Source organism: Buceros rhinoceros, unplaced genomic scaffold, assembly GCF_000710305.1.
Source record: "Buceros rhinoceros silvestris isolate BGI_N320 unplaced genomic scaffold, ASM71030v1 scaffold42408, whole genome shotgun sequence".
Lineage (NCBI taxonomy): Eukaryota > Metazoa > Chordata > Aves > Bucerotiformes > Bucerotidae > Buceros > Buceros rhinoceros.
In genome coordinates, this window is record NW_010427064.1 from 134 (window position 1) to 24,458 (window position 24,325).

Below are 24,325 nucleotides of genomic sequence, written 5' to 3' on the forward strand. Positions count from 1 at the left end.
GATATCACTGTTGTGTCGATGAAATCCCATCTTTCTCTCTTGTTTTGTTTTTTTTTTAATGTTTCTTCTCTCTATGGAGGCATTATCCAGCAAAAGACAAAAAAAGTGAGTCTGTTCTGCAAGCATAGTACTTTTAAATGCCTGTGTTAAAACAACACAGATCTGAGATGTTTTTCCTAACATTTCTAGTGTAGTAATTCTACACAGCACAGCATAATGGACTAAAGCAACGCACGTGGTTTTTTTTTCTTTAAGAGATACAGCAGCTTAAAGTGCCTACAGTGTGTGCATGTCATGTGAGTGTTGTGATCTGCATGCTTTTGTTGAATGCGCACATTAAAATTGCTCTCAAACAAATGCGTTCTGGAAGAGCATACCATTTCCTGAAGTGTTCAAACACTGGAGCATCATGTTATCTAATGAGAGCTGCATGTAAAACTGGTATTTTTCTAAACCAAGTTGGTTGCAAAGCTGACAAATCAAAAAGGTGAACTTCACAGACTTCAGTTTTGAAGTAAACAGAATCTTGAATGCAAATGGATTACTTTTTTTCATGTTACCTTTTTTTAAAAATCTGATGTGGTGCTGTGGCATGGTTGCCTGGCTTTGTGGGTTGGAGAACACACTGACTCGGTTCGTCCTTTACAACTTTGTTCTTGAAACTTGGAAGGGCGTCTAGGTGAGCGTGTTTGTTTAATGCCAAGTTTTGGTGGACTGAGAGGGGCAAATAGTAGATTCTGTGTGAGTGTGTTTTAATGTGTTTGTGACTCTTGAATCAGCTGTGCAAAGAATCAGCAAAAGGGAAAAATTACTGCATTGTCTCAGGCTTGAATTTCATGGCCAGTTCTGCCATTTTTAACAGCTTGTTGCTCCAGCTGAAGGAAGGAGAGTTTCGCTTCCTCATTTCTTCCCTTTCCTGTTGATGGCTGTGCTGTCTGGGTCTCCTCCCATGCACTGACTCTGGCACTTTCTGTAAGTTGATTTAACTCACCAAAATGGCAGGAAACTGGTTTTAATTGGATTTACTTTATAATATCTTAGTAAATAAAACTGAATTTAATTTGGCTCAGAACATCTTGATGAAAAGAGGAGCTCAGGACAGGGTAAACACAAAGAAGAGTTTCTCAGAACGGGAGGGGAAATTTCAGTGGTACTGAGCTATTAAATCATCTTACTATGTATGCAAACATATTCTGGATGTTTTTATTACTGCTGGTGAGTTAGAGAATGACTCTTGTGCTTTTTGTAGTGGTAAAAGTCCAGAAGGAAAGGCTAACATGGTTATTCTGCCCCTCGCTAATATCAGCTTTCTGTAACTGGAGTCTCTGATTCTTATTTCACGTTATACTCTTACTCATGCTAGGATTGTTTTTAGTTCCTCATGTCACAGAGTTGCTAGAGTGTCTGTGAATGAGATCAAATGTTTCTAGCGTATTCTTGCGAAAAAGCTTAGTACAACTTTCCAACTAGTACAACTTAAGTTGTAGGAGGTCTAAAATGTCTCAGAAACTTGTGTTATATTTGCGGTGAGACTGGGAGCTCTAGTGTGGCTCTCAAATCACTCTCCCTGGTTCTGCACAGATGCAGCACATAAAAATGGTCCTGCCTCAGAACTGAGAGCTATCACTTGCTTTTACAATGCCTGTAAAGGCGTTGCAAGAACTTGTACTCTATAATCTGTGGCCATAACTTCTTGTCTCCTAGGTAGCAGGTATGCCGATGACCTCACTCACTTAACTGTCTGACTGTGGCATCTGGAACGAGGTGCTTGCTTAGGTACAGTCAGCTGAATAAGCTGTATGATGGTACTACTTCTCAGTACCACCCTACAACATATTTTATCTTAGGTTCAGAGGTTGTTGAACGCACTTTTGTGCTTAGTGCAAGAGTATGGGGTTTGCTTTTCAGGAGACTGATGCACATTTATCAAAAGTAATATTGTGGTTTAAAAAACAGCTGTTTGAGGAGACTATACTTAAGACTTCCACGGGGCTGTGTGTATGTAGTTGCTAACGCAGCTGCACTGGCAACTGATAGTTTCACGAGAGCACTGGTAGTACAGAGGTTTCAGATGTAGTCAATACAAACATTTCTGCGTGACAATCCACATGTGTACTTGTTCTTCTACCATTAAATTTGAATTGGGTTCATTTACCTCTAGGAGTTATCTGGTAAAATAAAACTTTTGATAAAACAAATGTTTTGGTGAGGTTTTTGCCCTTAAACCTACATCCAGTCTTCAGTGGCTTACAGAGCAAAGTCTGTTTTCCCGCTATCACATAAATCATAGTCCAGACAGTAAAATAGTGTAAGAATTGGTTTGAGATTCAGGGGTAGTTGCCAGAAAAACTGTGCTTTTGTGTTTTTTGGTTGATGTAGTTTCCTCTTAGTAAGCAGCTAGCTTTGCTGCCATCTGAAAGCATGCGTTGTTTTTGTCAATTACACGGATAATGGCAAGTTAAGGATAACATTTCTCCTTCTAATTAAGGGACTTACTACTGCTGCAGAAGACAGTCAAATGAGCAAACTTAGTTTACCAGAATAGTTTGTTTATTGGATATGGGAATGGCAAGTTTCACCACCCAATCTAGCAGTGTATGCAGTACAGCAAAAATATGTGATGTCTGTCTCTGTTGCATGATTCAGTTCTCATTTACTTATTTCATCAGCAAATTTTTGGTCTCTTCCTGTTCTTACTGTTGGAGGTAGCTGATTTATTCAGAGTGAATAATTCACACAGGTGAATTAGATTCATAAGTCTTCAAACTATTTTTAAGCCATGCTCCCTATGCTAAAAAATCCAATTTCCCTGCTTCTTCAGTTCTATTCAGTACATCTTGTTACTCACTCAAGATGGAACTGCAGCTTCTTACCAAATCTTAACTTATCTCACTATGGTCTGTCTGTGACTTACCATATCGGCTCTGCCCACTGTGGGATCACGGGATCCCCGCTCCACAGCTGCTCATGCACAGTAGTTCCAGGATGTGGATTCTTCTTGCTCATTTTCTTTCTTTCTCTACACAAGCAGCAGTGTGTGTAGTGATTTCACCCCTGATCACTTGAGCTGTGGCAATTACAGTGCAACAGTTAGTAGACAAGGTTTCAGTGTGAGATTCTTGGAGTTAAGCAGTTACCATTGAGAAATGACAACTGAAATCCTTGGACCAATGCTGCCTGACACCTCCATGTCACTAGTCTTTTTTTTTAAACTGCAATTTTCTTATCTTCTATTCACCAAGCCCACTTTTTATTCTTTTTCTAAATATTCTTGTTTGAAAAGCTGTTTTAGCATAGAGACTTTGCAGGCCAAGCACAATTAGGAATAGCAGAATCAGTAGTTTTAGCTATTGGTAATTTTTAGCTGCATAGGCATTTGATGAGTGATGGCTAGTTAAAGCTCTCATTTTTTTAAAGTGATGGGTGCACTTTTGGACCTTGTAGTGGTTGGCAGTGTGCCAATAATGTGCTCTGGTGAGGAAAGAGAGCTCAGTAAAATGAGGTCTTTGCCTACCCCATCAGTGAGTCATAGCTTCGCAGACCTGCTTTTGAGCATCACTGACAGGTGATCTCTTGTTATGGTAAACAATCGCACAATGTGTAAGTTATTTCAAAGAGAAGAAGGTTGAAATCTGATTTTCTGGTTCCTGAGTTTGTACCCCTAACAAAGGAGATCTTCCTAGCACTAAAGAGCAAATTACGCCTTGATCTACTGGTTTCTTACTGTTCTTTCAATCATCCTGTAACTACAAAAGCATACTGTGGTTGATTAAGATGCAGTACTCTATAGCAGCTTATTAAGATTTCAAATACATTTTTAGTTTCTAGTGTACTACCTCACACATTTGGAGTAAGTTCTCTGTAAATATTTTCAAAGTCACCTTTTGTTTTTCATATCCTTTCCAAAATATTATTGTGAAATGCAACAAATGTGGGTTGGTTTGTGCCCTGAAGCAGCATATACTGGACCAATCTGTGCTTTCAGTACTTGTCTCTTCTCTGCCTGTCTCCTTTGATCTTTTACCCCTTAGGGATAGATTGGTCTATATTCTGGACTTAAATAATGACTTCTGTTGCCTACCAAACATATATAGGCATTGCTACAGTGTAAGGTTTTGCAGATCAGATGAAACTAAGCCAAAACTAGCTCTAAAGAGTGTTTCTGAATATTTTCTTTCAATAGTAGTTCCTTAGAGCAAGTTCTATCAGTATAGAGAAATGTATGGACTTTTTTGGGGATTAATTGACTTAAGTGAAGGTTTTCTTTTATTTGTTACAAGAAAACAGGTGAATGTGTAAAACATAATATGCTTATTGTGTCATATTCTGCCTCAAACCACACTCTTGATCTTGTTCTGATGCAACAATTCTTGTACTACACATTCAAAAATTTCTGAAATCTAGCCAAATTTTTAGAAATTTTTATTAAGTGAGTAGTGTGATGGTTCCTTTACTAGAGTTCGACCTTACAAACATGAATAGCCATTTAAGGGAGGAAGAGAATTGCTAGCTGCTGGATGTTGTTTATACGAAAATCCCAGAGTAGATTATACAGCAGAGTTTGTTAGCTGCTAATTCATTGGGGGCAGAGGGGGGAGAAAGCAATAAATTAATCACAAAATCTGGAATGTGAGAGAATGAGTTAGTTATCAAAACCATGTTTTTTTTTAATTATTTTTTTTTTAAAGGGAAGCGGTTTGCAGTCTGAAATTAAATAGATTTTTGGCAATAGGCATTACAACGAGAAGCAAATAGCCTAGTAACTGCAAAGCTGGTGTCTAGTTAGGGTGCATCGTAGAGGTTCAGATGTATCTCTTCACTAGACTGATCAACTTTTTAAAGTGTTCAGCATTCCTAGAATCTGATTTTGGAAAGAAGGAGCCTTTCCTACATTTCTTTTAAGTAATGGTAGCATCCAGCTTTCTTGATGTATTTTTGATTTTTTTCATCTAAGAGTTAAATGAAAATGTTTACAACCATATGATGCCAAAGCAACATTGACTTGCTTCTTGCCCAACTTGGCAGCCACTTGTATAGCTAGCTCAGAAACAACGGTGGTTGCCCTGAGCTAAAAATGAATGCTCGAATGTGGTAGCAATAAAAGTAAACTGTAGAAAAAATTATGCACACATACATCTGATGGGGAGAGTTAAGGAAGAAGCCATACACTCCTTTTGACATAGCATGAGATAACATCTCTTTAAACTAGACAACTAATTTCTATTCTAGAGGAGGTAACTTGAAAGACTTCTTTGCTCTACCCTGAGGCATAATATTTTTGAGATAGACAACTTGGCATGATCGTGTTGTAAGAAAAGGCAGTGATTGCCATAGTAGACTTCTTGGGTAGATAGTTCTCTTAAATGCATATGTCAGTATTCCAGAGCTGCTTTAAATACTTTTGTATTTAGTAACGATGTAGACAGCCATTCACAGTATACTCTTAATAGTAATTTCAGCCTGCTTTTCTAATATTTTTTTTTTCCTGTGCACCTCCCGTTAGGTAAAATTGCAGTAACGCAGACTAGTCTTAGCAGTTATGAGAGTACTGCTATAGGTGAGGCATCAGGGTTTGAACTGCTCTCTTGGCTTGATGTCCTCAAAATGGATTTAACTGTTACGGTTATTATACTAAGATCTAGTCTGTCCTTGACTAGTGAAGATAGGCTCTGAAAATACAATGCGTATCTCCAACTTACATAGATCTAAAATGGAGAAAGGTGTGTTCTCGTTCCTCCATCGTAGTTTCAAATGCATTATATTTTATACGTGTTCCTGCAGTGATTTCTTACTTCCATGTTCTGATTATGTACACATGCCTCATACTTATGTGTATGCTTCCTTGGCTAGTGCACATGACACACATTTACTCTTGCACAAAGGTTTTAAAAAGCAGAGAATGTCGTATTGTCTTGGGTTTGTGGGGGTTTTGTTTGATTGGGTTTGTTTTTTCCATGATGAGTAGTATTTTTACTTTCAGTTTATGAACACGGAACTCTGCTTCCCTTTTTGGTTTTGCTGGTTATCCAGGTTGGTACATTAATGTTTTCTATTAGACTGTTTGCACTTTTTTCAAAAGAAGGAAGGGAGAAAACCTGAAGTTGGAAGCTAGAATGAATTTAGATTGAGTGAGGGTCTTCCAGTGAGTGATGGATATATTGTGTATATTTTTCATGGAAGAGTCCTCTGTGCCAGAAAAATAGAACTGCAAATCCTTCTCCGTTAAACTAGAAGGACAACCAGTCACATCCTTTGCATACCTTTCAGATAAATTGAGACTGAGACTGGTTGCAAACCCAGAAGCATGGAACTTCTCTTAGCAAGCTCACCACAGGAAAGAGTTCTCCTTTAGGATTTCTCTATAAGCATTTGAGTATGGCTTTGTATAATTTTCAGACTCTCTTTGGAAAATGAGATTCCATGCTTCCTCAGTCACTGGCTTTATTTAGCTTCAGATGAGCTCTAAGGTGAGGAGACATTCCATGTAAAACAAACTAGAGCTTGTAACTCCCAGGTTGTTGTGTTTTGTTTTGTTTTTTAATTTGTGTTAATTTGAAATTTTCATGTCCTTGGTAAACAACTTTCTTGCACTACTTTATTTCAGCAAAAAAGTAATCTTTTTGTTTAAAAAGAGCATCTCTAATCCTTACGATAAAGGTCATGATGCACAAAGGTTGGTGTAGTCATAGATTAGACTTTCTGAGGACAGTCATAAGTCATTACTATTTTGTCAAATTAAATTGCCAAGACTCTGTAACTCCAAAAAAAGATTGGTTCTTATTTGTCCAGTGAATCAGCTCAATACACAAATGTTCCTTGGGGCCCTTTGACTACTCAGCAATGCAATTGCAGAAGAAAAGTTGCTGTTAAATATTATTATGAAAGCCCCTTTTCCATGCTCTATACATGATTTGGAAGCTGTTCTGCTGGGACAGAATGTAACAAGCTAAAGAGTTCTTGTGCTATTGGAAGGGTCAAAGTGAGAAGCCTAGTACTACTTCAATGTTCATATATTCTTTTGAGTTTACCAGTCTGGCTCCAGATAATCCTTTCTAAGAATGACACTTCTAAAGTGTCATACGGGAAAAAAAACCTCCATGAAACTACAGTCAGTGACTTGCATGGATATCGTTGCTAGTTCTGTTCAGTTCTTTACCCAAAATACTTTATCTAGCAGTTAAGATACTAAAAAGCTATAGGATGCAGGAGGAAAATAAGCCATTTTTCATAGATAGGGGAAGTGCTGAAATGATTTACCTTAAAATTACCTTAGATGTCCTATTAGAAGTACTGTTCAGTCAGTATGTTTACAACGTAGTCCTCTTTGGTACCACTGATTAGCCTTCAGTGTTTTCTAGTGATCCTGCCCGGACTGTGGTACCTCATTGTGGTAACGGGTGTGTTTGTGGTAACTATTGCCTTCCAGTGCTTTGATAGTGGTTTCTGGCTATCAGGAGTGACTTGTTTGATTTATTGAAATTTCCAGCTTGTTTCCAGTAAAACGTCAGCTACTAGATGATCACTTCTTTTCCTTTCAAATTAGCATTTTCACGCACTCAGGGCTATTGCAGAAGGGGTGTTTCCTAAGAATGTTTATCAACTGCCCCTCAGGTATGCAATACTTGCAGCTGCCTTTGCTATCTTATGTCCCCTCTGTGCATGTGTCAGGAATTCTGTGCACATTTGCCAGGATAGGTATGGTTTAGAGTAGTATCTTGTTTTGTGTATAGTAGTGACCAACATAGCTAAATTGAATATATGGATGCAGATTCTTGGGTGTGATGTTTCCATTGAGAAGGATTTTTAGGCTACTTAATCATCTTTGGCAAGATGAAGGAAAAAAAAGGGGGGAGGTTGTTTCTTTAAAAAAAAGGATAATATCTGAGCTTTTACTGCTATAAAAAGGAGTATTTCAAAAGTGGAATTTTTTTTTTGAATGAGACTTCTAGAAAGCAGGTAAATATGGGGTTTTGTTGCTGGGATTGCTGTCATTCTCACAGTACTGGTGTAATAATTTGTCTATTAGTATGCTCCTTTCTGTCAGAGTCCTGTGTACTTAGCTGTCCTACATGTTGAATAGCTTGGCTGTTTCAGGATTACCAGCTAGTGGTCAGGGATCATATGCTTTTTCAAGGAAGTGATTTAAGCATACCGCACCAGTAAAATTGGAATAATGCCTTTTTAAAAAGCTTGTGCATTTAGTTCTATCTTACAACAGGTTTTGCTTAAAATATTATAGGCTGGGTAATGATCTTGTGCGTGACCCTGCTTTCACTATTCCACTTAATGACTTAAAATAATAGTATAATTTAATAGCGTAAGAAGAAAAAAGGCTACTGTCTTAATATGATTTTAAATTGTTCATCCATCAGAGCATCAAACAAAAAAGTCCCTAAATTAAATCCATATGTTGAAATGCGTAGGTTCACGCTTGTTGTTCATGATGACTTTCACACTGTGTCTCCAATTAAATGGAAAGAAATATTTTTCTTTCCAATTCAGCTGACAGCCTTTTGAGCTGGATATGTGCAGAAGTTTAATAAAACCCAATCCAACAAAACAACCCCTTCCCCCCCCCACCCAGCAAACCAAGAACTGTTTAAATGAAGAGTACTAGGAGACTTTAATGCCTGAGGTGGTGTTTTATTTTGGTTTGTCTCACTTTGCATCAAGGCTATGATTAAAACAGCTGTTTCTAAGATGCCTGGCTTCATGATTCCATGAATTGTTTGGACAGATATTGTTAGGGGAAAAAATAGGTGATTTTTCCTTCACTTGGAGCCAGCTCCTGTTTACCCCTGTTACCAGCACAAGTGTTCAGTGTCACCTGGTGGTAGTTACTCCTTCAGCATTGCTGGCAGCCGTATAGGCAGCAACTGGCAATCCGGAAACTGGAGACTGGGTCCAACGATGAAACTAACCACCCTAACAGTGGTGTGTTTTTTCTAAGCCTTGAGCATCAACAGAAGGCCTGGATATTGAGTACAAGGCAAAGTTAAAAGTTAAGGAAGGACAACGCTGTATTTATATTACTTTGTATTACAAAGTTCGTGCTCCCAGCAGTTGAAAAGTTGGGGAAATTCAGTTAGAGACATAACTTGACATTGTAATTTGATAAAGCTGTGAGCTGATGAAAGGGCTGGTTCCTTAGTCACCAAAGAATCCTTAGGGAGAGGAGAAAGAACTGTTCCGAGTACTGTGGTGAAAGGTACAAGGAGAAGAAAAATTAATGTGAGGAAAGGAGAAAGTACAAACAAATGGAATGCTTTTAACTTTTTTTAAATCTACCTCAAAAATACAGTGCTAAGAAGATTGCTGACTTCTGAAAATCCAATTTTGGAAACGTCAGAGTATGCTAAAACTGCAATTCTGTGCCTAGATTGAGATGCAGAAATAAATGGTGCTGTGTCTAAGCAGAGTTAGCCTATTGATAGGAGTGTAGTGTGTGGTTATTGGTTCTTACTGCTCTTTGTTTTGGATAGCTGCTTTGTTGGTAGATGGAGAATCGGTTTTGTGTTCTCTTCTTTAGGAAGGCATGTGCCTGTTTTTTCCTGTGTAGGCTGGTTTTTGTGATATGAGCCCATGTCCAGAGGCTGTATTTTAATGTAAAGAAAGCGTAAACCATTTCTCTTTTTTTATAATGGCGCTCTCCTACTGAGCTCTAGTGGAACTTAGGGGAGGAGGTCGTTTGTATTTTTATCCAAATAGCCTAGTAATAACCTAATCTAGAGAGAACTTTTGGTGCTAAATAAGCAAAAGTTAAGCATTATGTGTATTAACTTTATGAAATGCTTAGTCTCTGATGTAATATTAACGAGAACTGATTATTTTTCTAATAATTTCCAACAATATACTGCCAGTTCACTGTATTGGAATGCTAGGTCATGCAGCCTCTTGGACAAAAACCACGTGGTTTTCTGTGGTTTGTGTTCTACCTTTGTGTCCTTGGTTTGTTTTGGGGATGATACTGTACTAAGAAAATTTTCAGGTAACTAGCAGATACTTTTTGGCGTGACCTCCAGACTTAACCTAACTTGAAGGATATGTGCAGGCGTATGCTCTAAGTATACAAAAAAAAAAGGTATATTCTCTGTGGTTTAAAAAAATAAATATGCGCAGTTGTTGGTAGGATTAAAGTCAGAATTAATTTTCAGTGATTAATGTTTAGAGTATTATGAATTTGTTATTATTTTTAAAATTACAATTTTTTTTCTTAATAGCTATTTAAACTGACAGATTTGGGGAGAGGAAAAAGGTTCTTAAATCACTTTTAAGAGAAACAGTCTTATTTAGGTTCAAAGTTTTGATACTACTGTTTTGGCAGATCTGAGAGTTTACAATACTGTATCTGATATTGTAACATCTTGTGAGATGCAGCAGTGAAAAAAGAAGAAAATTCACAGAAATGTTTTTAGGAAGCACTTAAATGTGAGTTTTCGTGCATAGTTTGTTTTGGTGGGTTTTTTTCCTTCTTAATAATGTGTTAGATGAGTGGGGTTAGACAACTTAAAACATCTGTATCAGAGCATGGAAACAATGGAAGCAGAAGGACAGAACACAAAACTTTGTGAAGAAGGTGCAGTGGGTTTGTTTTCAGCAGGTACTTGGCCCTTGAAAGCTCTCTTCTGGTGCCACCTGTTTATCTTCATCTTCTGCAAGTTTACCTAAAAATTGCTAGAAGGATCTTCCTTTTTTTCTTAAAAGGGCTTTCTTGCTTGTGGTATTGGTGTCTTTGCTGTCTTTCAGAAATTCTCTTTTGCATAATTTTGGAATAAAATATTGCATTGCAATACCAAGCAAGTAAAGTCTTGAGTCTTAGACGCTCCTGACTAAGTCATGCTATTTAGTTTTATTGATACCTTTTTTTTTTTTTTAAAGCCACATGATGTTATTTGTCCTACTCTGACAAAGCCATCTCAGCTGTGGCTGCCTGACCTCCTTCACAGCCTGCATTCTGACTTTTGGAGGGCCTTCCTCTGCTATTGTTCTGCAGAATGGGAAGAAAGTGAAGGAGGTTCTGTTCAGAATGCCACTGGTGCCTACTTGTACCTCCCGTGTAGAAGAAGCCATCTTCCCCAGCCCCCAGTCCTTTTGTGCAGTCCATCTGTTTGTGGCTGGATCCAGCCTTGCAGCGCCCTAATGAGAATGTTGGCTATGGTACACTTTTTGGCTCAGCTGAAGGAAGTCTTGCTGTTGTGCAGGGAGAAAGTGAGAAGGAGCCACTGCTCCATGCACGTAGTGTATTCCAGACTGAGCAAGAGCATCTTTTGGTCTTGCCGTGCACTTGTTCTCTTTGTCTGTGTTAACCCAAGGTGAGTGTTTCAGTTTTCACGTGGCTGGGAGAGACCTTGTTTAGTTTGGGTATGTAGAGGTTAGCAAGATACGGTTGATGCGTTACTGTATTTAGCTAATGAGGGAGTATTGCCAGCTTCAAGAAATGACTTGTATATCTTCATTTCGCTGTGGCAAAATCTTTATACAATGTACTGAAGATAATCTGAGCGTGAACTTTGTGTAACTAATAATGAAAATAAATTCTGCAGTTAGTTCTCCATTAATAATGTTTAAACGTTTGAGTCAAAGGGGTGTTAGCTTGAATGACCTAACTGGTTGCATTTGGTTTGGTGTGATGAGTGAGAAATCCGCATAGAAAGTGGTGAAGCCAGGACTGACTTCATCAGTTCATGTTTTGAATTATGCCCAGAGGGAATAGTTGCCTGCATTACGAAGATGTTGGCATTATCATCAGTTTTTGGAGGAGGAAAAAAGTAACCAAGCCCACCCCAATGCCATAACTTGACAACAGCCCACCCCTCCACCCAAACACCACTGTAACTCTGAGTTTGGGGTTCTGTAATGAGAACTGTTTACCAAACCCATGTTGTGCAGTGTCTGAGCACACTGCACACTTTAGGCTAGTTCACTGTAAGTCTGCAGTGTGAACCATTCTTTTAATACATTACAGTTCCTAACTGTGTAACTATACACTTGCACATCTGCAGTTAGGTTAGAGGTTACCTGTACCTCAACAGCAGAATTGTGAAAACTGAATCAATGAAGTGCTGTTGTTTTAATGCTCTCCTAAAATATGGTTTGAGATTAAAAATATTTTTCAGTATGACACATTTTAACAGAATGACATCCAGAGCAGGACGGGGTCTGACTTAATGTTCTACCAGATGGCTGCTATCAGTAGAACATCCGAGATTCAATCTTTTCAAGTTTTAGGGATCATAATACTGTGACCAGCTAAATTCTGAGATTCAAATTTGAGTCTAATCTGAAAACAAGCATTTGGAAACCTTCAAGTATGGCCTAAGAGGGTGTTCAGATGACGATTCGCTACACATAATGTGAAGTTTGCTACTTTAGTCTCTAGCAAACTCCCTTAAACTGCTCACACTAAAAATACAGAAGTGTGTGTGACTAGCTTGCTTCTAGACGAACTATGAGCTGCACTGTGTGTGTAGTTTAAGGTGTAAAAAGTCAAATGCTGGTTTTATTCTGTCTGCCATGGGGTGTCTTTCAACAAGCACAGAACCAAGACACCTTGGCATCATGCGGCAGTGCAAGGGAGAAATTTTGACACCACCAAAACCCAGCAGGTGTGATCTTGTGATTCGTGGTCTGAGTTTGCATGCTGTACACATTCAAGCAGACATGACTGCTGAACTTTTAAGTTACCATGTCTGAATAACACTAGTAGCTTGGCAAACTTTAAGAGACTAAGAATTTGTTGTTAATTGTGATCCAATCTCTAAGATGGCCAAATTTTTCTCTTATTTCTTCACATTCATGATGCTAGAAGACCTTTTTTTTTTTTTTAATAAATTGAGAAGCAAAACATGAAGTTCAATAATCCAGTTACTAAGGGATTTCAGATGAATAGGTCATTCACTGATCTTAGTGTCACTTATGGGTTAGTCCAGTTTGTTTATGGTGCAGTGGAAGAGTTTGGACTCCTCTTTCCATTTGTAAGTTACTACTGCCTCAGTATTTCAGTGTTGTACTTAGACCTATTTATTGAATTTTCATTTAAAGTACTTTGGTACTGGTGTTAAATTTGTCTAGACTGTTATTACCAGCAGATCTAATAGAAAGGAATAATATGAAGTAATCTGAGGAAGAAGATAACTACCACTTTCAGCAGATGTACTTGGCTGTAGACGCTACTTTGGTACACAAAAAGCTTGTATTTTTTATGAATGTATATGACTTAATAGTTCTTAGAATACTACCTAGTTTAGGCGTAACTTGCAGGAATACAGGAGTATCGGCACTGCATTTCAAAAATAGTTGCAAATGATCTACCTGCTAATGTATCTAGTTAACATCCTTTTAAATCAAAGGTGCAACTGTGGGGTTGGTAGATCACTAAATAATCTTTCTTAACATCTGCTGAGGAGTAGAAAGAATGGGAGGAGGAGGAAGGTTATTCCTGAACATTTATTATTTTTTTGTAAAAGAATAAACTTGAAACGCTTGCTTTATCTGTGCATTCAATATGTTTTATGTGTTGTGCATCAAAGATTTGGCATTCTCTGATTAAGTCACATCATTTGCAGTGAAAACCATCTGCATCCAGAAATCTTTAAAACTTAAAGTACTGTTCACTACATGGAAAAACTCTACATTGATTACTGAATCGTTTAAACTTTCCGTAAATTCAGAGAATTTTGCTGGGTGAAGATTTGTAAGTCTTTCCCTCTGTTTCCCGAGAAGGTGAAATGGCAGTAAGACCTCAAATAAAATGTGCTGAAATTACAGGAATTTTCATTGCTGACTACACTGAAATTAGGCTTTTACCTGTGGCTTGTGTGTTTAAATGCTGGCACAAACATTTATTTGATATCTAAGGATATTGTTTATTTGTAATGTCAGATATATGGCTTCATGAATTGCATTCATGCTCTGTAAATGTAGAAGTGATGAGTAGCTGTTGAGTGCACTGCATAGAAAAGATCTGTGATACTGCATCCTGAAATATTTCAGATTTATAATTCCATAGATTAATACTAATATTTATTTTTTCTTCTTCTCATATAATGCCTCTTTCATCTTCTATCTTGTGCTGAAAGAAAGAAGGTTAGGATTAAAAGTCTTTCCTTTAAGGCTTTCCTTCTATGAAGTAGTTCGTTTATTTCTGGTGCAAGGTGCTTATAATGGATGTTCCTGTAGTTATGACAAACAGAATCATTTTGTATGTAACCTTGTCTTGCACAAATGACTCAAGTCACAAGAGAGTGTAAGCTTATTTTCAAAAGGACATCAAACAAGAACTGAGGGTATTTGGTAACTGTTTTGTAATCTTTTTAGTGTCATAAGCCTATCTTGACCCTTCTTAAGACTTGGTCACAGGCTTCTTTTTGTGTTTTAGACATATTTCACAGTTTAACAAATCTCTTAATACTCTCTTTGTTGTCATGAAAAAAGCTAGAAATGTTAAGTGTGAGTTTGATGTAAATGGTTTCTCGTGACTTAAGAAACCATAATTATCTTATTTGCCTCTAGATTCACTCCTTACCAGCATGTTTCAGATATAACTTGTACTGTTACAGACCTCTCTTACCACTGAGGATGTATAAAATGAACAAATTAACTTTGCTAGTTACTATTTACGGAAAAAAACTCAGAAGGCTGAACCCAGAGTTCAGAACAAGCCTGCCTGTTGCCAAACAGCTAGACTTTTCTTTCCCAGTATCTATATAGTTTTATATGTAGTCAGTTTCTAACTGGTGATATTTTTTTCTTTGCTACGGTTGCAGTTTCACTTTTAATATTTACTCTCCATAACCCTAATAGGAAGCTAGTAAAACTGTTAGTGGCTCTTAGAAATGTTTGCATGTTCTAGTACATTTATGTTCCTGTCCAGTAAACATTCTAATCTTATTCCAAGCTTTTGTACCTTTGAACAAACATATTGTCGAAAGTCTGTGTGAAAGATAATACTGATGTTGAAATTGTCAAGTTTGACAAAACAAGTTTGGCTGATTTACTGGGAGGAGATCTCTAAAAGATCTTTTGTAACAGAAGTGAAAGGTGCAGAATTGGAGCTGGAAGCAGTTTATTCGATCTCTATACTATGTGTTCATCTGTCTTTAGTATCAAAAACTACTAACGCTTTTTTTTGTCTTCCCCCCAACCCAGGGAGGCAATAATGCAGGGCACACAGTTGTTGTGGATTCTGTGGAGTATGACTTTCATCTTCTGCCAAGTGGGATCATCAATCCAAAAGTCACTGCATTCATTGGTAAGTGGGACATCTCTGAAAAATAGACAATGTTGTAATTGCAGACTTCTGGCATGTTAAAATAACGAAATATATCTGAGGGCATACAGGATCAGGATTTTTCTTCCTTAAATTCTCATAAGCCTGAACTGCTCTACTATATTCTTAATATTGTCTTAACTTAATTGTGAAGTTTGGATTACAGAGGTTTCTTTTATTGTCTCAGATAATTAATCTTTGTTTTATCTGTCCTATCAATGCGAACAGCTAGCTGCCCAGCGTATCTTTTGTTCTCCCATTCCCTTTTATTTTCTCTACAAATTTTTATTATTTTTATTCTCTTATTCTCAGAAGACCTCCTCTCTGATTTAGTCTTCAGCCCTGCTAAGTAACTAACTGCCAGAACCTTTTGAAACATAGATCTTTCCTCCCTTTTCCATTGGGTTGTGAGGTGAATACTGATTCCAAAAGGCTAATGCGCTCTATAGTTCATACCAAGAAGTCTTCTCAGAAGAGTACATCAGAAGATTTAGGGCAGCGGCAGTACTATGCGATGTCAGGATCTATGATACTTGCTTCCTAAGAGGGGGTTCAGATTGTACTGTCTGTTGTCCTTACAAGCTTACTTACAGCCTTCCCTCTCTTGGAATCATGTTTTCAGTCCTGTGTGTTCTGTTTTGGTTTTTTTTTTTTTTCTTTGGATGGCTTGTATGACCAACCTACTTAATACCCTGTGTAGCCCTTAAAATTTCCTTGCAAAAATAAAGGTAAACGTAAAACATGTCTGCACAGCATTATAACTATGCATGTGCTTGTGTGGTGTTTCACAAATTGGATGTGTCTCTGGGTCACTAAAGGCTATGACCTTTCAAGACTTCCATGCTGCTTTTTTGATGCCCAGAACTCCTGTCCCTTCCACTGTGTATTTCTGCAAATCAGGATTCTATTGCCATGTTCTTCCTATCACTGTTTCCTCTGTGTCTCATTGCTTTGAGCCAGTAGACTTGCTCTCATCTTGGTGCATGTTCCAAGAGTAAGTGGTCTTTGATAGTTTGCTAAACAGCATAGCAACTAAAGAGCCTCCATCACTAGTTGCTTGATATTTCCTGAATTCTTGGGTCCAGCTTGTAATGAATATATGCTTGCAGTCAGCATTAACTCTCATCTAACTTGATGAGAATTGGTGGTTAATTACCTATTTTCAGCTATTATGTTGTGACTTGAGAGTGGGATAGTTTTGCATCAACTTGCCCTGCCTAATACTTGTACAGAAATTGAGCCAGTGGCATGCAAATAGATTCCCTCTGACGAAGGGGAGGTTGGGATGTTAACTGCATCTAGTTTTGGGGTCTGTGGCAGATGATACTGTTTTTATTAGCTTTTGATGTGTTACCATATTACGTTTCCTTGCAAGGTTATTTCTTGAAAACAGTAAAAAAGGATGCCAATTTGCCATGTTTTGGTGGTCTCAGGGTTGAGTAGGAAAGACTCCATCTTTTAAAACTACAGTAGGCAGGAGAGAGATTTTTACAAATCCTCTTGTCTATATATCTTATCTCTTAGCCTTGTCTGTTCTGAAGCTTTTTGTTCTAGCTTATTCTGTTTAAAGAAGTTTCTTGTCTTTAAAATCTCTTTTTAGGAAGAAAAAATCTGGCTCTGGCTTAGATTTTCACTTAAATGGTTTACAGGTTGAAAAAGAAAAAGGGTGGGTGGGGGCAAGGGCAAAATGATTAGAGTATTGTAATAGACTGTTACTATTGATTAGGACTGCTATGAAGGTTATAATGAAGAAATCTTAAATACTTTATATTTTGGTGTTCAGAACGTCAAGTTCAGCGATATGCAAATGGTTTCAAATGGCAGGTGCCCTTCATTCTTTAACTGGATGTTACCATACTTACAGCTTTGGATCTGCTGATCTGCATTTGGGGTGACCTTAAAATAGTTTAGTGTTGTTACATAGAATTGCTCCTTCTGAGGCACTCGGTGATGCTGGCTAGCTGTATGAGGTAGTAGTCTTTTTGTGAGCAACATGACAGCTGTAGGAAAGCAAGCTTGCTTCTGATAGAACTTTTTCTTCTGTTATTTTTGCTGGTCGGTTAACAATCTCAACTCTTTATACAGAATGTTCTCTGCCTATTTACAGCAGAAGAGTTCCTGAGGGGATACTAGTGTTTATAATGATAGAAATATGTTAAACTTTTAGAAAACAGTAGGCTTATTAAAATGAAGTACAAAGTGGGAAGTTAATTTTAGATACGAGGAAGAGGAAGTTGCACTCTGGACTGTCCATGATGCTGTTACCATTTGACCTGATGTAAAATGAAAGTTCGAGTTCATAAAAAAAATTCAATGCACGTAGCTAGAAACACAGACTTTAGTGTAAGTCTTTTACGTACAAATTCCTCAGAAAAAAAAATTGCAATGTCTTGAAAGTTTGAAAACTTAAATAAAATACCCTGCATACAAAACAGGAAGTGTCTTTGAGTATTTTTTTCCACGCACAGCATCATTCATTAAATCTCATGTAATGGTTTTCTTCAGGAAATGGTGTTGTAATTCATTTGCCGGGACTCTTTGAAGAAGCTGAAAAAAACTTAAAGAAGGGAAAAGGTGAGAAAACTTCAGGGTACTATTCTTAAAATAGTTTGTGGGGCCTCCTGAAAAGATTTAGGCAGAGGATGCTTCTGTAGAGGTTATGTGCAATGTGTTTTTTCTAGAGCTCTGTTCAGTTGCTAGTTCCTGACGATCTCGCTAGAAGTCCTGGGGCCCTCATGGGAAGACAGACAAAAGGAGTCTGTACAGTTTCAGAAGAGAACATGTTCTAAATATGAATTATTCTCAGATGTTTTTATTTGCTTCAAACAGTGAAGTTAAGAAGCAAACCAATATGTTAAAGTGTGTTACCTGTTCATAGTCATTTTACGTCTTAACAATACTAGTGTACGGTTTGATGATACTTGTAAATGTAAACAAATACTGTGGTAATCACTCCTTGATTCAAAACTCAGTTTTTGGACACTTTCTGTTATGTGTATGGCCATGTTAGGCCGCAGTCTGCTCTAAGTGAGGTAGTTTAACAGTCTAGGTGATTCAAACATGAAAAGCTACTAATTGATCGCTGAAATTGAGGAACTAGTAGAATAGCTGGCTTCCTCAGAATAAGCCTGACTTTTTCAGCTTTACAGGTTGATGCCAGGTTTTTCTTCTGGAATGTGATTGTTCAATCTTTAAAGAGGTTGTATATAAATATGAAATGTATTTATCCTTTATGCATCAGAAGACAAAAATGCTATACAAAACATAATTTGAACTATTTAATTTTGTCTTTTAAGGGCTAGAAGGCTGGGAAAAAAGACTAATAATTTCTGACAGGGCTCATATTGGTAAGTTCCTGTTTGTGGTTTGTTTTTTTCCGTTGGTCTTTTTTGTTACTATTTGTTTTCTCTGAACTTTCCATGCAGTAAAAGTGACGATTTTTAGCCATCTCTTTATATAGGTATGTATTTTTGTTTGGATTAAGGTCTCCATATATTGCTTTAGTTTATCCTAGAAAAGGATAAAGATCCTAGAAAAAAGTCATTTACAACTCAGGACCCTCCCAGGTTTATGTTCTAGTGACTCTTTGATCCTATTCCATAAGCATAACCTAGTCAGGAAAGCAGATTCATTTTCCAAGCCAAAGATTAGAGGTACAGAACAATCAAATAGCAGTTCAGAAGTTAATCGACTGAAGGATTTATTTCCCCTTTTGTTATAAAAGCAGCGTTGCTTCTAGCAACTTTTCTGCTGCGGAAACTACGTGACTGGGCCTGACTTCCGATCTAATGGGCTCCCTCCTAGTAAATTGCCATGCACTTCAGAAAGGAGACTTCATGGGAAGGACTCCGTAGGGCTGGAGAGAGTGGCTGCCCTCCTCGCAGGGAGCTCATCAGTCAGATACTGATTCCAGCCTATGTTCCAGGTAACTGTAGTTCGGAGCCTGGGGTAAACTAATGTTTAGAGTCCAAACCACAGACACAGAGCTTCAGAGGCTGTTTCTCATATCACTTCTAGGAGATCTTTGTTACATAAATTCATCCTTTAAATTAGATCTCCTGATATTGTAACATAATAGTTATGCAACTGCCTGTATTAGGAAGTGGGCTTATTACTGCTTTGGTAGTCATCTTCTGGAGATGCAGACTTTTTAATCTTGATTAGATAAAAGCTCATAACTGGAAAAAAGCCTTTGGCTTTGTTTTTTGGGTGTGTGTGTGTTTTGTTAGTGAGTGAAAGTGCTATTTCAAAATGAATATGTTTTTACTTTGAAGTAACTAAGGAGTTTAAAATAATTGAGTAACTATTCCCAAGATACTAATATAATTCCTGAGAGTAGAATCAACTGTAGGTGAATTACTTGAAAGTGACTAAATTATTAGAAAAACTGTTCTGTGATGATTACATTGCAATGGCAATACTGTGAAGTTTTTATAGCTAAACAGGTCCTGAGTAAAATGGACCGGTTATTGATTGTTACTTATAATCATTTGGCTTGTTAACATCAATGAACTTTGAGAATGTTTAGAAAGTTTTGATGGCACTCTGGAAATCTGTTGCCATGGTAAATCTGCCCTCTCTAAAATGGGTATTGGTGATCTGGGAATGATTAGTCTGTAACAAAAGATCAATCAAAAATAAATTCAAGTTGCTGGGGCTGATTTAACCCTTTAAGTTACGGGGATATGTGAAAATGAACACAAAAAATAAATAGATAAGGCAAACAAGGAAAAACATTCTTGTTCTAGAGAGAATAGGCTATGTATTAAATGAGTCTGTTTCTTGCAAGTTTTCAGTCTTTTCTCTGTAATGTGTATATTAAATGTTTAACTTGTGGGAGATACAGCTTAAAAATAAGCTGGTGTCTATTAACCTGCAAACTGTTGTGCTGCTCTTTGTATTTGACGTGAGTCTTGTCAGATGGGTTGGGGTGGGTTTTTTTTTTTTTGGTCCTTTTATGGTAGACAAAGAATTAATGCAAGGAGTAATTTTCATAAGGAGATACAGCTTAAAAATAAGCTGGTGTCTATTAACCTGCAAACTGTTGTGCTGCTCTTTGTATTTGACGTGAGTCTTGTCAGATGGGTTGGGGTGGGTTTTTTTTTTTTGGTCCTTTTATGGTAGACAAAGAATTAATGCAAGGAGTACTTTGCATAATCTTTGTCATTAATAATATGTAATACTTCAAAAAAAATAATTGGGGCTTGTGGAGATGACTTCTGTTTACAAAACAAACATTGGTGGGAGCTTTTATATTTCCAAATGTATTTTAATTGACGTTGTCTAAAACATGTTCTTTTGGGCCACTAGAAAGCTGAAGTGGCTTAGTTATTCTGCAGGAAGCATACACACAGTCTGCAGTTGTGCTACCAATTAAACCCTTAACAAAAAAAAAAAAGGAAGTTTGAAAAACCACAGATCTCTTCCCTGTGAAAAAATGTAACTTGTGAAAGAGAAAAACCTCTTGTCATTTTACTTGCCTCTCTTCAGTGTGTATAGTTTTTTCCATGTTGATAAACAGGGCTGGAGTTGGTTTGAAGAAATCGTTACTGATACGGTAATTTGTTTCACTCAAATTTTCTTCTTAAGTGTTTCCTTTTTATTTTCTTAGTATTTGATTTTCACCAAGCTGCTGATGGCATCCAAGAACAACAGAGGCAAGAACAAGCGGGAAAGAAGTAGGTAGTTTTATTTTGTCATACATAGCGTGACTTAGTACAAACGTAAGATTCGGTGCATTGGATTTCTGTTATTGTTTGCCATTGAGTTCAAAAAAGTATTAATTATCCTTGTAACTCTTCAGTGTGGGGTATACAGGGATCATTTCTTACACTTTTGTCCTGCAGTGGTTAGCAAAAACATTATATTCTTAATGAAAGGGATGTGTTTTGCCTTGTGAAAAACTTCTGCTTCCTAAATTGCTCTATAAAAAGGTTTCCTGCTCCCCAGTATTTTAATTGTTTACTGGAAGTGTTTGTTTCTGTAAAAAATATATTTCTGTTTATGAAGATTAAAGGATCCCTTTGTAATCTCCAAATAACTGAAAGGTCTGATATGGCTAATTCGGTATCTCAACGATGCTTCATTGTCAGAAGTGCATGTAAATGTTCACATTGTCTTCCACATACTGCTCTCGACTTTCTCAAGCTTTTGAAACTTTTAGAATCTAGCTGCAATGTTTCTGACTTAAGATTTGCAAGTAGCTCTGTAGTTCTTGGGGATGGGGAAAAAGCTGGCAGAATTAATCATGACATGTCTACAGCTGGAAGAAATGCAGCAACATAGACATCTGAGATATCAGTAAACTGAATTTCGCTTCTTGGAAATTTGTCTGGGTGGATGAAAAGCAACTCGGTCTTCCGCACTGAGACCTGTAAAAGGCATCATCCATTTCAATGACCTTTAAGAGAGTGTCTGATTTGGGCATATCCTCCTTCACGTAAGTTGCTATCGAGTGATAATTTGGCAATTTTTCTTACACTGAGTCATTTTCACACGTGACTGTGCTGTACCAGCTGTATCATTACGTGTTGATTTAGGCATTAAAAAGTAAACAGGAGTGATGTTCATACGTATATATGGAAGAATATACATACTTTTTTTTTATGAGCCATTATGTGACTATCAACTATTCTTGAATCTTTACAGATTCAAGCTAAAACTGCAATATGACAGTATTTGCATTTAAAAACACTGTCTGTCACTCAGCTGCTTGTGAAAAGGAACCGCTTTATTAGTGTTAAAGATTGTACGGGAAAGCTCAGTGAAGAAATAACCACTTTTCGCCAATTAATTTGTTTTACAGAAACCTGGAAAACTGTTACATTCAAAGCTATAAAACTTAAGTCACCCTTAAAAGTGCTCTATTTCTTCCTTCTGTGGAATTACTGAAATTCTGCAAAAATCATAGTTTTCAAACTTGTTAACACTGCTAATGGATTGAAAGTCCTAAGCTGTCTGTTTCTTCCTAAATTTTAAAGGCTATCTAAGTGACCGTGGTGGGGGATGCACTGCTGCAATCTGGCTAAGAACGAGCTATCATAAACTGATTATGATTATCGTAAACTGTCTCCTGTTTGTCGGGGTGGGGAGTTGAAATAGCCTGCTAGCATGCCTAACCGTATCTGACTGCACAGCATATTCAGTATTAAGGTTCTTGTGCATTCAAAGTTGATCATTACAAATGGTATTTTTTTAAAAGCATTTTTAACTAAATGCATTTATCTGTTCAATAGCTCAGAAACAGTCACAAGTAGATTCCCTTGCAGAAAGGTTATAGAAAAGGTAAACTAACGTAGTGTCTTATACTAATGCAATTGGTTTAGCTTTATAAATACAGTCTTCTGACAGCTCAACTTTTTTATGAAGTGGCATGTCTTAATGAAACAAAATAAGTGGAAACCAACTCCTCGTTAAAAGAATTTGCTGTGAAGGGTATGAATTGGGGTAGAGGCTAGAGTCAGTTTTTCAAGGCATGGTGTCCTGGTGTGGTTAAATGATACTGTGTGATGCAAAGTTGATAAGAATGTCTTTCCTTTTGGACTGCCGGCAAACGTATCACTCCCCGAGATTACTTGGTATTGAGTCTAGTTGGAAGAATTTGGTTTTCTCCAGTGTTACTGCTTTGAATGTACTCCAAACTACTGATAACCAAATTAAAATGAATTATGTACTTACTGTGAACTGTATTTCAGTTCATTCACATAATCGATACCTTTTAACATCAAGTTTAGAAATGACCTGTACATTCTGAAATGGAATCTCTCTTGAACCGAGTTACAGTGTGGTACCTTCAAGGCGGTTTGAAGAATTCTGGGCCACTCTGCATATGCAGGATTTATTGTTGAAGAAGATAAAGCTTTGTGGGTCTGCTGAGGGGAGAACAAACAAACAAACAAAAACCCAGAATGGTTAAAACTAAGTGCAAAACTAAGCTTAGCAATGTACAGCACACTTCTGAAAATGCTGCACACCTGTTCAGTTCTCCTTAAAAAGTTAGTTAATTTGAGAGCAACAGGGAAGATTTTTGGTGATCTGCCTATGATGAGAGCAGTTTGGCTCCATTTTGGTAGCTGTTTAGCAAGACTGACAGAAGATGCTTGCTGAACTAGCTGTACTTCTCTGACAGTAAAGTCAGTGCAAGCTGTAACTTTTGATACCACTGACTGAAGCTGAAAAAGGCTTTTCAAGCAAAGTAGGTAGGTAAGGATAAGAAAAAGAATTCAGGTCTTCAGAGTTGGCTACAGTGGAAAATCTATTCCTGAACTCTTTCCAGCATACAGCATTTTGAACTTCATTGTCAATGGTAGATGCTTGGCAGTATTTTCTGTTTTCCTGGCTCCAGCTGAGATATTTGGGATTAAATGAAATATTTCTTACGTACAAACTTGAATACATACTGCTTCTACAGTTGCTTTATGGAGGACTTTCTTTAGGTCTTCAGGACAGTCTTTTAGGAAGGTGTTTAGTTAGTTTCAGTTCATGGTACTGGAAAGTGTTGTCTTGGCATTCAGTTCCGTAAGTATAAAAGTTGGGAATTGTGTGCAAATAAATACATAAAAGTTCACTACAGTATGAAAAGTTATTGGATTAAAAATAGAAGTATGTAGAAGCTGAAATATATTTGTCTTTAAACAGAGATATTCTCAAACTAAATTGCGTACTGAATGTATCTTGTGTTTCAAATGTCTAAATCAAGGTTCTAAACGCTCACAGTTAACAGCAGTTCATTTTATGTGAGGTTGTATTAGCTTTAAAGAAAATAACACCTTAGGTTTATATCAAGAGTAACTCTTGTTATTATCTTTTGAAAGTTTGGGAACTACCAAAAAAGGAATTGGACCAGTATATTCATCAAAAGCGGCTCGAAGCGGACTTAGAATGTGTGATCTCGTTTCTGATTTTGATGAATTTTCTGAGAGGTAATTTCTGTGTTTTAATGCACAGTCGTAAGCATGGTTTTCCGATGCTGGGTAGTACCCTGTGTAAGCAATTACATCTAGTTGCCATTACTTTTTTAAATTAAAAATGATTTTTAAATAGGAAAATAATTTTAAT

At 37.2% G+C, this 24,325-nt stretch overlaps 1 long non-coding RNA gene across 1 annotated transcript; it reads left to right on the plus strand.

Moving 5' to 3' along the window:
- Positions 1-15,143: 15,143 nt before the first annotated feature.
- Positions 15,144-24,152, plus strand: LOC104498370. Its single transcript, XR_727828.1, has 5 exons — positions 15,144-15,250; positions 17,774-17,842; positions 18,565-18,615; positions 20,880-20,946; positions 24,082-24,152. It is a non-coding gene; the product is annotated as an uncharacterized LOC104498370 (long non-coding RNA).
- The last annotated feature ends 173 nt before the right edge of the window (positions 24,153-24,325 follow it).